This window comes from Scyliorhinus torazame, chromosome 16, assembly GCF_047496885.1.
Source record: "Scyliorhinus torazame isolate Kashiwa2021f chromosome 16, sScyTor2.1, whole genome shotgun sequence".
In the NCBI taxonomy this organism is placed as follows: Eukaryota; Metazoa; Chordata; class Chondrichthyes; order Carcharhiniformes; family Scyliorhinidae; genus Scyliorhinus; species Scyliorhinus torazame.
This window is the reverse complement of record NC_092722.1, coordinates 44,362,693-44,378,206: the sequence shown is the minus strand read 5'-3', so window position 1 is coordinate 44,378,206 and position 15,514 is coordinate 44,362,693. Positions and strand designations below refer to the sequence as shown.

Below are 15,514 nucleotides of genomic sequence, written 5' to 3'. Positions count from 1 at the left end.
CAGATAGTCCTGAAAGATGCTTTCAATATCGCATTGCAGAGAAAGTCAGAACAGCCAGCGATATTACAGCACTTCAGTAAATGTCAGCTGAGAGGCTGCAAAATAAAAATGAGCGCTTTAAGGTACAGAATGATGTGTAGGTCAGTATTGTCAATATAATTTCTGTGCATTTGGTTCAACTTTTGCCCTATGGTGACAGAGGGCTGGGGTGGGGTGGGGCTGAGGGAGTTGGGGGGGCGGTGACGGGGAGAAGTGAATTGTATTCATCGTTTTAAAGAATGGATTACTTCTCACACCCAGTGCCAGGAACAAGCACTCACTAGTCAAGTGCAACCCCATTTTGAATAGCATAAAGCTCTCTACACTGTTCCTACAATGTGCTTTTACTACAACTGTGTAGCAGCATTCATTATTGCAACATTATGAGACTGGCATTTCCATTAAGCCATAATGGGGGCCTCTGATTGCAGTTTCCAAATTGGTGCCAAATTACAGCGGTTATGTTCTGCATTACAGGGTAGAGAATGTTCAGGATAGTTTTTGCTTGGATCCTTTGCAACTGCTTATGATTGGACACGCACGGGGATTTGGAATGGAACTATACAAAATGGCTATGCTGCCCCTTCACTAGCTGCATCATATTGATCCTATAACCCCTGGTATAAATGTATTATATACAGTGTGTCCCTTGTACTACATTGTATTTAACCTGCCTCATAATATGTGTGTCATTATCCTGTCTACTCTTTCCATCTGTTAGTTTGTACCCATGCTGTGCCTATAGCAGAAATCCACTTGTAAACAAGTTAGAAGAAGCTAATAGCTGATCTCAATCAAAATAGCTTATTATATCTGATGGTACAAAAATCAGATTTAAGTGCCCCAAAATGGTCAGAATGTGGTGGGTACGGGAGGGATGAATAGCAGTGGTGGGGGAGGCGGGATGATTGCGTGGGCTGCAGGCAGAGGGGCTACTTCTTCCTAACCAAAGACTAGAAAATTCTCTTATTTTCATCCTCATAACACAAAACCAATCATTCCTCCTCTTCCTGATTCAGAGTAAACATAATGGCCTGGATTCTTTATTTTGGAGACAAAGCCATGTCTGCGTGGGTTTCACCCCCACAACCAAAGATGTGCAGGTTAGGTGGATTGGCCACACTAAATTGCCCCTTAATTGGAAAAAAAAATAATTGGGTACTCTAACTTTATTTTAAAAAACAGTTTTTGGAGACTAAGTGCTACTGCGGGTGAAGATTTGGGATAAATCCGCTCTGCCACTAGAAACGCTTGCGAGGAGCAATTCATGTCATGCAAATTGGCCAGCACGCAGCCCATGTGCCGCCCGTCCGGGTGCCAGCCCCACAGGTGTCTGAACCCTGATGAGGATTCCTTTGACCATCCAATGCCACCAGGTTACATGGTCACCTTGAGTTGCACTGCTGCGCCATCCTCAACATGTTCCTCCCCAGCGCCTTCAAGATGATGTATCAGCACTGAACCCCTGTCCCCCTGTGTTGTAGGGAGCCTGTATCCTCACCACCCTGCCCTGCTAACTGGAGTACCAGTGGCTGCCACAACCAGTTTTAGCAATAGGCTCTGTTTCTCCCAGTAAAGTCTACTGTGATTCTCCTCACTGGATTAGCCTTGTGCCAGACTGGTTGTATGGTGGAGACATTCATACAGTGTAGGCATGCGGCTTAATGCTAAGAGCCTGGTATGTGGCCTTGCCCTACAGATGGAGGTGAGCGAGGGATGTGTGCATTTTCTGGGGCCTTAGCTGCAGTGTTATATGGAGCCTGGGTTCTACACACAGGTTGTGAAGGGAGCTGGCCATGTTTCCTGACCACAGACGGGATGAATGGGATCAGGGTGGACAGGCAAGGCTTGGAGACATCTCGTGATCCTCAGTGGTGGGCTAGCTAATAGTGTCACTGGTGAGGTATTTATTCTGAGAGGGGCGGTGTGCAAGGGAGGGTTCCAGCGGCACCGGTGCATGACCCCTTTGTTTGGAGCGAGCTCTGCTAACCCCTTGCTTCTTCTGCTGTGGGACTACGTTTATCAGCACCGAGGAGTGCCTGGACCTGGTGGGTTGGTGATTGCGCATTGCCACGCCCATCCCCTTGATACTGCTGGGGAATGAGGGTGTCCAGTTGGGCAAGCTGGGTGGATTTCCGCATGATCAGTAGCCCTCAGAGCATTTGCAGGGATCTGAAAACAGTCAGCAGACTCAATAGCCAGAAGCCTGTATATTGTAGCTAGGAGGTGGGTTTAATTTTTTTTAAATTTTAGAGTACCTAATTCATTTTTCCCAATTAAGGGGCAATTTAGCGTGGCTAATCCACCTACCCTACATATCTTTGGGTTGTGGGGGCGAAACACACAAAAACACGGGGAGAATGTGCAAACTCCACACGGACAGTGACCAAGAACCGGGATCGAACCTGAGACCTCAGCACCGTGAGGCAGCAGTGCTAACCACTGCACCACCGTGCTGCCCTGGAGGTGGGTTTAATTGATTTTTTTTGCAGCAATGGGGGTCTCAGCCAGGGCACCCTGATCCCAAGGGGGACATCCCGAGTCCACGCACCTGCCACCAAGTCATTACCCGCTACCCCCTGAAGTCCAAGCTGACACGTCCCAGCAAGCCTGAAAAGTTTCAATGGTTTGATTACCTTGTTGCTCTCCCTCAATGGCCATGGCACCTGGGCTCCGCTTATAAATACTTGCACCAAATCATGCCCGCGTGACTCCCGGCTGTGAGGGTGAGCAATTACGGGGGTGGGGGTGGGTGGAGATTGGGCCTTTCAGCTCATTAGTCAGATCTAAATACATGCAAATTGCGGTTTTGAATGGTGCTGCCAACGCGAGGCGGGTAGTTCGCTGTCGCTGCTGGAGAAGGATCGGAGCAGTCCAACACCAATCGCGTTTTTCGAGGACGCTCCATTCTCCGCCTGATCGGGGAATCCCAGACGCGGGCACTGGAGAATCCACCCCAATATCTGAAATATTGTCGCCTTCAGTTTAAGAAAATTGGATATGGTAATTGCGTCTATCATTAGCAAACCTAGAATTCACATTCTCACCAGAATTACCAATATAACCTCTTCATTCACAAATCTGTAAATCTATGTATTGACGATCCAAATTGTAACACTTCCCTGGGAGACAAAGGGGTGGATTCTCCACCGCCGGTAGTGGATTTCCTGATGGGGAGGAGAATTGCACGTCTGGCAAAACGGGCGCCAGTCCCGTTCCAGTGCTTCGGTCCCTCACCGGCAGTGGCAGCGAGCTACATGCCCAGTACTGGCGAGAAGATGCAAATGGGTCATTTGAACCTATTTGCATCCGATTAACAGGCTGGTCATCGATTCTCTATGCCTCCGTGATGCTCCAGCCCTCAGCCAGGATCATGTAGACGTGAATTGGTACAAGTATTTGAAAGCGTGGCCCAGATGTAATGGATCTCCCGGTGGGTCATTATGTAACATAGGTGCTCCCAAAGTCTGCTGGAGAGTCCTCTGCCCCCAGACTGCATATCCTGCCCATCCCAGCCCTCTTATCAGACCCCTTCATAATAGCTACATCAGAGACCACCACTTATCAGAGACCCACCATATCCGAGACCCCCTCCATTCAAAGACCACGGGCAGACCCTCCCATCCATGTCACAGACCGCCCCCTCTGTATCAGAAACCCCCACATCAGAGACCCCCCCCCTGCATTAGTTACCCCTGCCTGGAAGCTAAAGAACAGTCCAGGCAGAAACAGTGAAAAATCACTGCTTTTTCACTTACCTGTCCCTTACATCTGTTGCCTTAGAAGAAGTGCAGCAGCTGTTACTTCATAGAAAGCCAAAACACATCACAAGGCTTTAAACCCCGCAGATCCTTTGATATGTGAGGCTTTTATTCACTTTCAAAGAGAAATAACTTTTAGTAGGCTGTAATTGACAGGGTAATATCTTCCAGACAGCCAAGTGTCTAGATAATTTAGTTTCAGCTTCCTTCATTTGAATGCATCTTAAGCCACAATGTTTATAAACATCTCGGAGATACCTGCCTCCACTTCCTCTTTTTCTCAGCGTAAAGTATTCAACTGTTTTTAATGTGTTGAGGACCTGGTAGCCATAGTGTGAGTGCTTTGCGGGGGAGGGGGGTAAGGTCCCAGCAATCCCCATGGTGGTGGTGGGGGGGGGGGGGCGGTCAGGAGGATGCCCCTATTTGTCTGGGAGGAGGACAGGATTTGTCTTGTGGGAAGGGAGGAGGGCCAGCCACTGGACCTGGGTATCAACTGCCCGCCCAAAATGGCAGCCCGATAACAGGGTTCAGAATGGAACCCAGGAGCTCCCCACCATGCATGAATTTGCATGGCAAGGGAGAGTGACTCGCTCCTGGGCACCACTCCTAAGCGCCAATGCAGATCACAGGCATATCTATTCTGACAGGAGAGCATAGTTTCCCTAAGGAAAATCCTGCCCAAAGTTCTGATTTACTGACTCTTTCCCAACTACTCCTATGCCAGATCAAGAACAGAACAAGAAGCCCTAATCTGACAACAGCCAATTTAATCCTGTTGGATGCTGCATTGGTACTGCATTGTTTGCTCATTTCAGGCTGCTCAGCATGTGGAGAGCAATTAATGTGGCAGGCCGTACCACGATCTTTGCCTCTGTGTTTCAATGCAGTGTGCACACATACACCTCCTATATAGAGAACTAGTCTTAGATTGTGCCTTATACTGCTTGGCACACATCTCCATCTAGTATTCCAGCAGGAACCCTTCATGCATTGCAGTATGCACTCATTGTGTTCTTTTCATTTGTGGGATGGGGGCATTGCTGACAAGGCCAGCATTTATTGCTCATTCCTAGTTGACCTTGAGAACGTGGTGATGAGCTGCCTTGTTGAACACTAGTCCCTGATGTGTAGGTACACCCATGGTGCTGTTAGGGCGGGTGTTCTAGCATTTTGACCCAGTGACAATGAAGGGACGACGATATATTTCTGAGTAAGGTTGATGTGTGACTTGGAGTGGAATCTTCAGGTGGTGGTTTTCCCAGGTACCTGCTGCCCTTGTCCTTCTAGTTGGTAGTGGTCGTGGGTTTGGAAGGTACTGCCTAAGGAGCCTTGGTGAGTTCCTGCAGTGCATCTTGTAGATGGTGCACATGGCTGCCACTGTTCGTTGATGGTATAGAGATTGAATGTTTGCTATAGTGTACCGTGTAGTGGCAGCACGTAGCACAGTGGTTAGCACTGTTGCTTTACAGCTCCAGGGTCCCAGGTTCGATTCCCGGCTTGGGTCACTGTGCGGAGTCTGCACGTTCTCCCTGTGTCTGCGTGGGTTTCCTCCGGATGTTCCGGTTTCCTCCCACAAGTCCCGAAGGACGTGCTGTTAGGTAATTTGGACTTTCTGAATTTTCCCTCTGTGTACCCGAACAGGAATGTGGCGACTAGGGGATTTTCACAGTAACTTTGTTGTAGCGTTAATGTAAGCCTACTTGTGACAATAAAGATTATTATTATTATTATTACGTATTCTCTGCTTGAGTCTGTTTACAAGTGACACTGACTGTTTAATTTTGCTGTCTGTCCTCATTGCCACTGTCTGAGCTGGCAAAGCCTATTCACAACATCTAGGGGGTGGACAAAGGGGTGGGGTACAACAGTGATTAGTCCTGCTGCATAATAGTCCTGACACTTGGTGACAATCCTCAGTTCTCCAACAAAATTTCCCTGGTTTTATACCAGCTACATTTTAAGCCCTGTACCACCATTTTAATGTCACTGTTACACCTAGCGGTTGGCTCTAGAATCACACCTAGCAGTATCCATTTTGTTTTGCGATTTGCAGGCACAGCCTGGTCGAGTATACACCTATTGTTTCCACATGCCCTCTGATTGTCTCCCATCCATGACTTCTCCTTTAGTCGGAAGAACTGGCAAATGAGATTCAGGCCTCAACACCAGTTCCAATGCCTGCCATAGGCTGAACCAATCCCGGGAGTCTGACCGGCAACCCTGAATATGATCATGACTGTGCCTGAATTTCTAGACCAGAGCGAGAAATTTGCCTCCTCTCCTCTAGACTGTAAATTGCTTCCTTTGTTTCTGTGTAAAGAAAGAACTTACTTTTATATAACCTCTTTCACGACTGCAGGGCGTTCCAAAGCACTTTGAAAGAGGTGAGATAAACTCGGTCTGGTCTCACTGGAACGACGGAGGTTGAGAGGCAACCTGATAGAGGTCTACAATATTATGAGTGGAATGGACAGAGCGGATAGTCAGATGCTCTTTCCTCGGGTAGGAGAGTCAAGTACTAGCGGACATAGGTTTAAAGTGCGTGGGGAACGTTTAGAACAGATTTGCGAGGCAAGTTTTTTTTACACAGAGGGTGGTAAATATATGGAACGCGCTGCCTGGGGAGGTGGTGGGAGCAGGTACGATAGTGGCATTTAAGGGATATCTGGACAAATATATGAATAAGGTGGGAATAGAAGGATACGGACACCGTAAGCGCAGACAGTTTTAGTATAGGCAGGTACCATGGTTGGCACAGGCTTGGAGGGCCGAAGGGTCTGTTCCTGTGCTGTATTGTTCTTTGTTCTTGTTTTGACTAATTATTTCCCATTGTTTACTCTTGATGCAATGACTTCTTGCTGGGTTACATTTCTGGAGGCGCTAATCGCCCTCTGGTATCTTGGCTGTGTGCCCATTTCTCACATGTGATTGGGAGGCTTTTAATGTGGGGAGTGTCACAACCAAGTCCGATCCTGCCCTCGCCCAATGTTGACACACTTGCTGACATGGGGCCGCTGCACATTGAGTAAGAATGGAAACCTTTCCTCCAAATATGCCATGACAGGACACATTTTATCAAGTCCAAGCTAGTCGGGTGATGGATAAGGTTGTGCCTTAAGTCTTGACGTTTGAGTTGCTGCTGGTAAAGGTTAATCTTAAATTTAACATCCTTTTAATAGTCTACACCTGCACCCGATGAGACAGAGTAGCGAGTTCATAAGACCACAAGATGTAGGAGCAGAAATAGACTTTTCAGCCCATTAAGTCTGCTTCACCATTCAATGAGATTACGGTCGATCTGATATAATCCTCAGCTCCACTTCCCCGCCTTTTCCCCATAACCCTTGATTGCCTAACTGATTAGAATATGAATAGAATTAAACTTTTCCAAAACAAAATAATTACAAAAATTGCTTTCTTCTGATGTATGAAATGTTTTTCTTGTTTTCCTTTTTTTCTCCTCTTCTATGAAGTGATGATTAATGTGAGGCCAACCCTCCATTCCCCCATCCTCGTGATCATTTTTCATTTAACAGGGTAGCCTGGTCTCACCAGAATGCAGAAGCATGAGGCAGGGGTTTTGCGTTTTGGGTTGGGGTGAAATGGGAGAGCTGACCCCACACTGTGTCAGGAGCAGTCACCCAACACTGATTTTTCCTTGATTGGCTAATTAGTGGCTCACCAACCAATTCAGAACAGCAGACTGCCTCTTGAAATTGAAGGGCCAATAGGAGGACCTTCAGCACAGAAGGAGCTGCCATTTCGGGTAAGGGAAGAGTCGTAGGGGTCAACAGCACTGAAAAGGCCCTTCGGCCCATCGCATCTATGCTGGTCAAAATAAACCGCCTAAGCATTCTAATCCCATTTTCCAGCACTTGGCCCATAGTCTTGTATGCTTTGGCATCGCAAGTGTACATCTAGGTACTTTGAAAATGTTATGAGGGTCTCTGCCTCCGCCACCCTTTCAGGAAGTGACCTCCAGTCTCCCACCACCTTTTGGTGAAAAAGCTTTTGCTCACATCCCCTCTAAACCTCCTGCCCCTTACCTTAAATCTATGCCCCCTGATCATTGATCCCTCCACCAAGGGGAAAAGTTTCTTCCTGTCTACTGTCTCTATGGCCCTCATAATTGTATACATCTCAATCATGATCCCCCTCAGTCTCCTCTGCTCCAAGGAAAACAACCCCAGTCTATTCAATCTCTCATCATAATTAAAACTCTCCAGCCCAGGCAACATCCTGGTAAATCTCCTCTGCACCTTTTTCAGTGCTGTCACATCCCTCTATAATGTGAATCCCAGAACTCCATCTTGAGGCACCCTCTCAGCAGCTTACCAGTTGCCAGGTAACCACTGCGGAGGGGGAGCTCCTTCACCTGGTGGCCTGCAACCGTAGCCGTGGTCAGTAGGTTGTGATATTCTCAGAGTGTGTGTGGAGTGCTGCTAGCCCCAGTCTGCCACCTCCAAGCAGCTGTTGTACTGCTGACACAACTGGGGGAGCGCAGACTCACTGCAAAATTCCAATCCGTTTCTCACAATCGGCCTTACTTGGCCTTTCAGGCACCTCAAATGGTCATCCATGAACTCAGCACAAATCAGAAAATGAACAGCCACCAGCATTTACAACTCATTTTTAATGCAGAGAAACACTGAAGGTGTTCACAAAATCCCATCGTGTCTGTTCCAGCTCTCTGAGTGAGTAATTCACTTGTGTCATCCTCCCGCCTTCTCCCTAGCCCTGCACATTCTTCCTTTTCAGATAACAGTCTAATTCCCTTCTGAATTCTTCGATTGAACCTGCCTTCACTACAATCTCAGGCAGTGCTTTCCAGATCTTAACCACTTGCTGTTTTAATTTTTTTTCTCGTCTTGTTTTTCTGCTTATTTAGTCAATTACTTTAGATATATGTTGCGGAATACTCCGTCAGCGGGGTCCTCTGGTCCGCCGGTAGCGTTCCCATGCCTGTGGGTTTCCCAATGGAGTGGGGTGGCCACAATGGGAAATCCCATGGCCGGCTGCGGGAATGGAAAATCCCGCTGCCGGCGAGGGTGCGCCGCACCAGAAACCGGGGCTGGCGGACCGGTGAATTCCGCCCATGAACTGTCGTTCTCATTCCTTTAACTTGTGAGAACAGTTGCACTATCTACTCTCTGTCCACACCGCTCATGATTTTGAATATCTCTATCAAATCTCCTGTCTGCAAGGATGTCAGCTGATTGGTTGGCCTTCCCTCACACTGACAGAACACAGTGATGTTAGGGTCATCCTGCTAACAAGTAACCCCCACATCCTCCCCGTCCCAGACCACCAATCAGTCCATTCATTTGGAGAAGTCGGAGCTCACCACATGTAACCCAGCGTCTATACCCTTCTGAGAGCCGTTACTCTGGCAACAGTGACGCAGATCCTGGCAATCCTAAATAAGGAGGTACCTGCATCAACAGAGATGGTCTGTCCGCATATCATCGCCCTGAGATTACTCTGGTCAGTGAAGTTCAAGAGCTGCCTTAGCCAGGCAGAACATTCGCAGTAGATCTTTGAGGAGCAATGCTCTGCCCTCACTGCAAGTGACCATCATCCTCCTACATCATCTGGACCATAGGCAATTGCATCCTTCCCATGGCAGGAGCAATATCAGGGCTGTAGTCATGCTGCAATCACACAGTGAGGAAGGGCCATACCCATGATGTGACCTCAGTGCGCACGCTAGTCCTGGTCATCATCGAAGTGAGAAGCTATCAAGATGTTCTGAGCTCTCCTCCCCATTCAGGCCCTCGCCACCGTCCAACGGTGTTTCCTCTGCCTCCTCCAGGGTTCCCCCTCTGCGCCATCCTTGACATCCTCCTCAACAGAGGAGATGTGCCAATTGGCCATCTCAGCTTCTGCCAGCTGCTCATCGTGTTGCAGCTCCAGGGTGGTGAAGGGCGCAGCACAGTACAACAATGTGCAAAAGCTGCTGGGGCAAAACTGGAGTTCTCCACCTGACTGATCCAGGCACCAGAACCATATCGCCAGGATACTGATCATCTGCTCTACCAATGTGCAAACTGCAGCATAAACCTCATTGCAATGGGTCTCTGCAGCACTCTGGTCTCTGCATAGGTGCCCCAGCCATGTCCTGAGGGGACAGAGCCCACCTTTAGCCACTGAGCTCTTTTAAATAGCTCCAGTATCTCAGAGCGGCTAAGTATGTAGCTGTCATGGACGCTACATTCCGGAACCAGGCACACGCCTGCCTTTTCGAGGATGTGCTTGGCATGGTTGTAGATGACCTGGACATTCAGGAGTGGAAGGCCTTGCTGTTTATGAAGGGCACACCTTGGGGAATGGAGAGCCACGTACGTGCAGTCAATAGATTCCTGGACTGGTGGGAAGCACAATATTGACCATCTTTACCATAATTTTGACAAATGGATTTCAGTTCAGCAATTATTCATCTAGGCGTGGGGTGATACCTTGGCATTGTGGTTAGCATTACTACCTCACAGCGCCATAACCCCGGGTTCAATTGCAGCCTTGGGTGAATCTGTGGTGTTTGCATGTTCTCCCCATGTCTACGTGTGTTTCCTCCAGTTGCTCCGTTTCCTCCCACAGTCAAAAGATGTGCAAGTTAGGTGGATTGGCATGATAAATTGCCACTTAGTGTCCAAAGGTTAGGTGGGGGAACGGGGATAGGGTGGGGGGCGTGGGCCTAGTTGGAGTACTCTTTCGGAGGGCCGGTGAAGACTAGATGGGCTGAATGACCTCCTCCTGCAGTGTCGGACTCTGCACTGTAGGATGCTATAATTTTACAAGTTAAAAGCAGTAAAGCAGTGACCTAGTTGGGTATTTTTATGGATTGTGTGCGGCCAGGGCCCCTCAAGAATGCACGGGCCCTTCAGCTGTGGATTCCAGCCTGAGGGTGGGTGAGATCTGTTTGTGGCTTTGTTGCCCCCTCTTTGGAAATTTCCTTGCACTTATGGGGCCAGTCCATACCCCCCCCCCCCCTCAAAGTCATGCCAATGGCAAGCCCTCCCAAGAAAGCCTCTCACCCCCACGTGCTGTTCTGGTGCCTGCCCCCCCCCCCTTCTGTTTCAGCAACCCCAGGATCGGGATTCCCTTTCAAGTCTCCGCTCAAACTCCGCCCCACCAACAAGGGAGACCCTCTGTGGGGATGGCACCTCAGGCCTCAGCCCTAGTCTCTCCCCCCCCCCCCCCCCCCCCAAACAACCAGGGACTAATACTCAACACCCCCTGGACCCATGAGCAACCCCCTCCAGACCCACAATCTGGGTCCCCGGCTCTCCAGTGCCCTCGCTCCGATAGACCACCTGTTCGGTAGCAGCGACCTGTACGACTCACCTCCAAACGCCACCTCAGAGGTGAGGTCGCCAGGTATACATTTTTTCAAGCAGTTGTGGACCATCATGCCAGCAAGGCTTGATAATGCAATTGGGGATACAGTGAGACTGCCTACTAATGAGTTACTAATGTATTGACATGAGGTTCCCAACCTTCCTGGGCGATGGGCAGGAAACATGAAAGTGAGATCTCGCCGACAAGCTACTTATGTTTTGGCTCTCGTGTGAAATTTAGCACCCATGGCTCAGTTGGCACAGTACAGTGGCTAGCGCTGCTGCCTCACAGCACTAGGGACCTGGATTCAATTCCGGCCTTAGGTGACTGTCTGTGTGGAGTTTATATGTTCTGCTTCTGCCTGCGTGGGTTTCCTCCGGGTGCTCCAGTTTCCTCCCACAGTCCAAAGATGTGCAGGTTAGATGGATTGCCATGCTGAGTTGCCCCATGGTGTCTAAAAATATTATGGTGGGGTAACTGGATTACAGGGATAGGGTGGGGGCATAGCCTAGGTAGGGTGCTCTTTCAGAGGGTCGCTGCAGACTCAATGGGCTGAATGGCCTTCTTCTGCACTGTAGGGATTCTATGCTGATTATGTTGCCTTTTGCACTTACGGACGCAAAACCGCAGCTATTGTGTCAGCCCAGCAACTTTCCATTTGAAAGACAAGAGAAAAGTAATATTATAAGCAGCCAGATGATGTGTATTTATTTTCCATCTTGTCTTGACCCGGACATGTTACTCCTGGCAAAATAGAGACCTTCAATGAGCTCTTCATCATGTTTGGGTCATCCTCCTGAGGGTCAGCTCCTTTATATTTAAAGAAATCTGTTTCCTGATGATAGACTGAAGTTTGCTGGTACTTCCCTGACTGCGTTTTGGATCAGCCTGAATGTTCTGGAAGGCAAGATCAACTACAAATGGATATCAGCGCAGAAGGCTGACACGGAGAGACACGTGCAACTTGTGTTTTATCGCAAAAGAGATCTCTGCTGCACTGGATATCAGAAGGGCTGCCAAACAAAAGAAGATCTGTCTCTGATTCCAGCATGCAGTCGGTGATGGATTACATGACAAGCCCAAAGTTCTCAACTCTCGATTACCAAAACAAGACCTTAAAGGGAAGTTGGGACATGCTGCGACATAAGCAAGAGCGCAACAGGAAAGGAATTCCACAAAATACATTCTGGGACTCAGTAACCAGCACTCCGTTATCTGTCAGCTTTTTTTCCCTTGTTTAATATTTTCCTCCCTTACATTCACTCTGCCATCCATTTCCCAAAACGACTGGTTGTATTGGAATTCAGTTCCATGGGTGCCAGGACATCCTTCAGTACCTTGACCAAGTGCCCATTCTTCACGCTCAACTCCAGTTTGCTAATAGTGCCAGTCTATTTGACTGTGTGGGTAACATCAAATCTTAATCCTGTTCTGATTTGAGATTTATATGACACAGTGTGTGTGGGAGGGGGGGGGGGGGGGGGGGGGAGGGCATGGTATAACTGGATAATGGTCAAGACAAAGCACTCTGGCTGATTGCTGTTTGTGGTCCAGCAGCTTAATAGCCTCGCAGTTTTGCAGCAGGAAGTACAGTTATCATCGACATTTCTGTTTTTATTAGTTATCAGCTGATCTGTCTGAAGATCACTTATTGTCCAATGTTGAATAATTATTTTTTTATGTGCCTCAGTTACCGAGCAACGCTCCAGTTAGTTGGTACATGCTGTACTAACTGTCCCTCAGGGAAAGGTATGTGCAGAAAAGCATCATTAACCAGATTTCCTCAGGCAGTGGTCTGCATGTAATGTCCTCAAGGACCTTGTGGAGACAGTGTATCCTGTTGGATGGTTCCCTGAGCAAAATAACTCATTACCAGAACTTTCAAACAAGCACCAAGGCATAGATTGGCTGGAGGTGAGAAGGATGCCCTTTGTCAGATCCTTGCTGCACGCCTGGAGTCTCTACACTCTGCCATCGAGGAGACTGTAGTGGGGAAGAGACCATCACCCATCCCCTTCTGGAATGTATCTTTGCAAACCAGGTCTGGAAATAGATGCAGTGTTTTTTTGTCAGGGTTTACCCCAGCAGCTCTATATTACAGGGCCCCTTGCTTTACTAGTTGTTTCCAGGGATGTACACTGCATTAAACATCAACTGAAGGACCATCAGTCTGGTGATAGATGCTCTTTATTCTGATGGTCGCCTTGTTGATGGCTGATTGTTGCAGGCTGGCAAATTCCAAAGTCCAGGCCTAAATTCTGAGGGATGCATTAAAACTTGAGGCAACCACCACAAAGGCCATTGTCTAAGACCCTCCCACCATTGTATACAAAGGGGCTGGAACCCAGTAAAACCCCTTGGGCTGTATGTTTGACATGTAACAAAGTTTGTAAATGTAACCTGTAAAGTGTAGTGAGGTATTTCAGAATGCCACATAACGTATTGAAAGAAACTGATCTGTTTTTTTAATTTATTTGTCCAATTAAGGGGCAATGTAGCGTGGCCAATCAGAGACCCATCCCACCCAGGCATTGCCTTCTTCCAAACCCTTCCATCAGGCAGAAGGAACAGAATTCTGAAGACCCGCACATCCAGATATAGGAACAGCTTCTTCCCCACAGCTACAAGACTCCTCAACGACTCCCCCTCAGACTGATCTGTTCCCTGTAAGAACACTATTCACGACGCCCTATGCTGCTCTTGCTCATGTATTTGCTTTGTTTGGCCCGTTGTTCCGCACTGTAACCAATCACTGTTTATTGATGTACCATTTGTCAATATTCCCTGTTGATTATTCTCCTTGTCTACTATGCACGTACTGTGTACGTTCCCTCAGCCGCAGAAAAATACTTTTCACTGTACTTCGGTACATGTGACAAATCAAATCAATCCACCTACCCTGCACATCTTTGGAATGTGGCGGTGAGACCCACGCAGACACGAGGAGAATGTGCAAACTACACACGGACAGTAACCTGGGGCCAGGATCGAACCCGGATCCTCGACGCTGTGAGGCAGCACTGTTAACCACTGCACCACCGTGCTGCCCTGGAATCGATCTGTTTTACACTTTATGTAATTTTAAATTTGAACTGTTATGCAATGTACTTTTACAAATTTTATGAATAAATTAAACTTTTGAAAAAATGAAACTTGGTTTGTTATGGCTGAATTTTAAAATATTTGAAATGGATTTAAACTATAGGAGACTTATAATGTAAATTGTTGTTATTGGAAATTAAAACTGGATAAAATACTACATACGTCATTGTATTTCTGTGAGCCAAGAAACATAAAATGGAATAAAAGACTTAAATGACGTAGATACCATGCTAAGAAGGCAACAACATAAGCACTTTAATGAAATGTGCCAAAGCCACTGTTTTACTGAAAAACTCCATTATTGATGACCAGTTCGAACACACAACTTTGAAATAGTCATGTCACGCTGACTGTGTAAATTAACTTTGGAGATTATGTTGATTGACCTGTAGATTACTGGTACCAATATCAGTAAAAGCACTAAAGACATTATGATGAGGTATTTCAAGAAAAGTCCATTATAACCTCATTTTGTTAGAAGAACTGTTCCATCTATGGGGCTTGTGAGTTATGAGTCATAGAATTTACAGTGCAGAAGGAGGCCATTCGGCCAATCGTGTCTGCACAAACCCACTGAAAGAACACCCTACTTAAGCCCACGCTTCCACCCTATCCTCATAACTGAGTATCCCCACCTAACCTTTTGGACACCAAGGGGCAATTTAGCATGGCCAAATTTAATCTGCACATCTATCGACTGTGGGAAGAAACCGGCGCACCCGGAGGAAACCCACACAGGCACGAAGAGAAAGTGCAAACGCCACAGAGACAGTCACCCGTGGCCGGAATTGAACCCGGTCCCTGGAGCTATGAGGCAGCAGTGCTAACCGCTGTGCCACCGTGCCATCCATAATTACTAGGAATGTCTTTACATCCTTTCTTGAACAAGGGTATCACATTTTCCAATCTTCTGGCACCTCGGCCTATCTAGGAAAGATTGGAAGATAATGGCAAGCCCTTCTGCCATTTTCACCCATACTTCCCTTTGCAACCTGGGATGCTTGCAACCAAGCAGAGCCAGCCTTTTCAGTAACATCTGCCAATCAGTTTTCACCCCATCCATTATCTCTACCATCTCTGTTTCTGCCAATATTTTGTCAGCAATGTTGTCATATTAATGTAAATCCAACTCCATCGACAAGTTTGCTGACGATACGACCATAGTGGGCCGGATCTCGAATAACGACGAGTCAGAATACAGGAGGGAGATAGAGAACCTAATGGAGTGGTGCAGCGACAACAATCTCTCCCTCAATGCCAGCAAAACTAAAGAGCTG

At 47.6% G+C, this 15,514-nt stretch overlaps 1 long non-coding RNA gene across 1 annotated transcript in view; it reads left to right on the top strand.

Annotated features, from left to right (window-relative positions):
- LOC140392785 (uncharacterized) overlaps positions 1–14,287 on the top strand; it is a 67,613-nt gene extending 53,326 nt beyond the window's left edge. The window contains exon 2 of the long non-coding RNA XR_011935427.1: positions 13,623–14,287. This is a non-coding gene — a long non-coding RNA (uncharacterized lncRNA). The remainder of the gene's footprint in view (positions 1–13,622) is intronic.
- Positions 14,288–15,514: the final 1,227 nt, after the last annotated feature.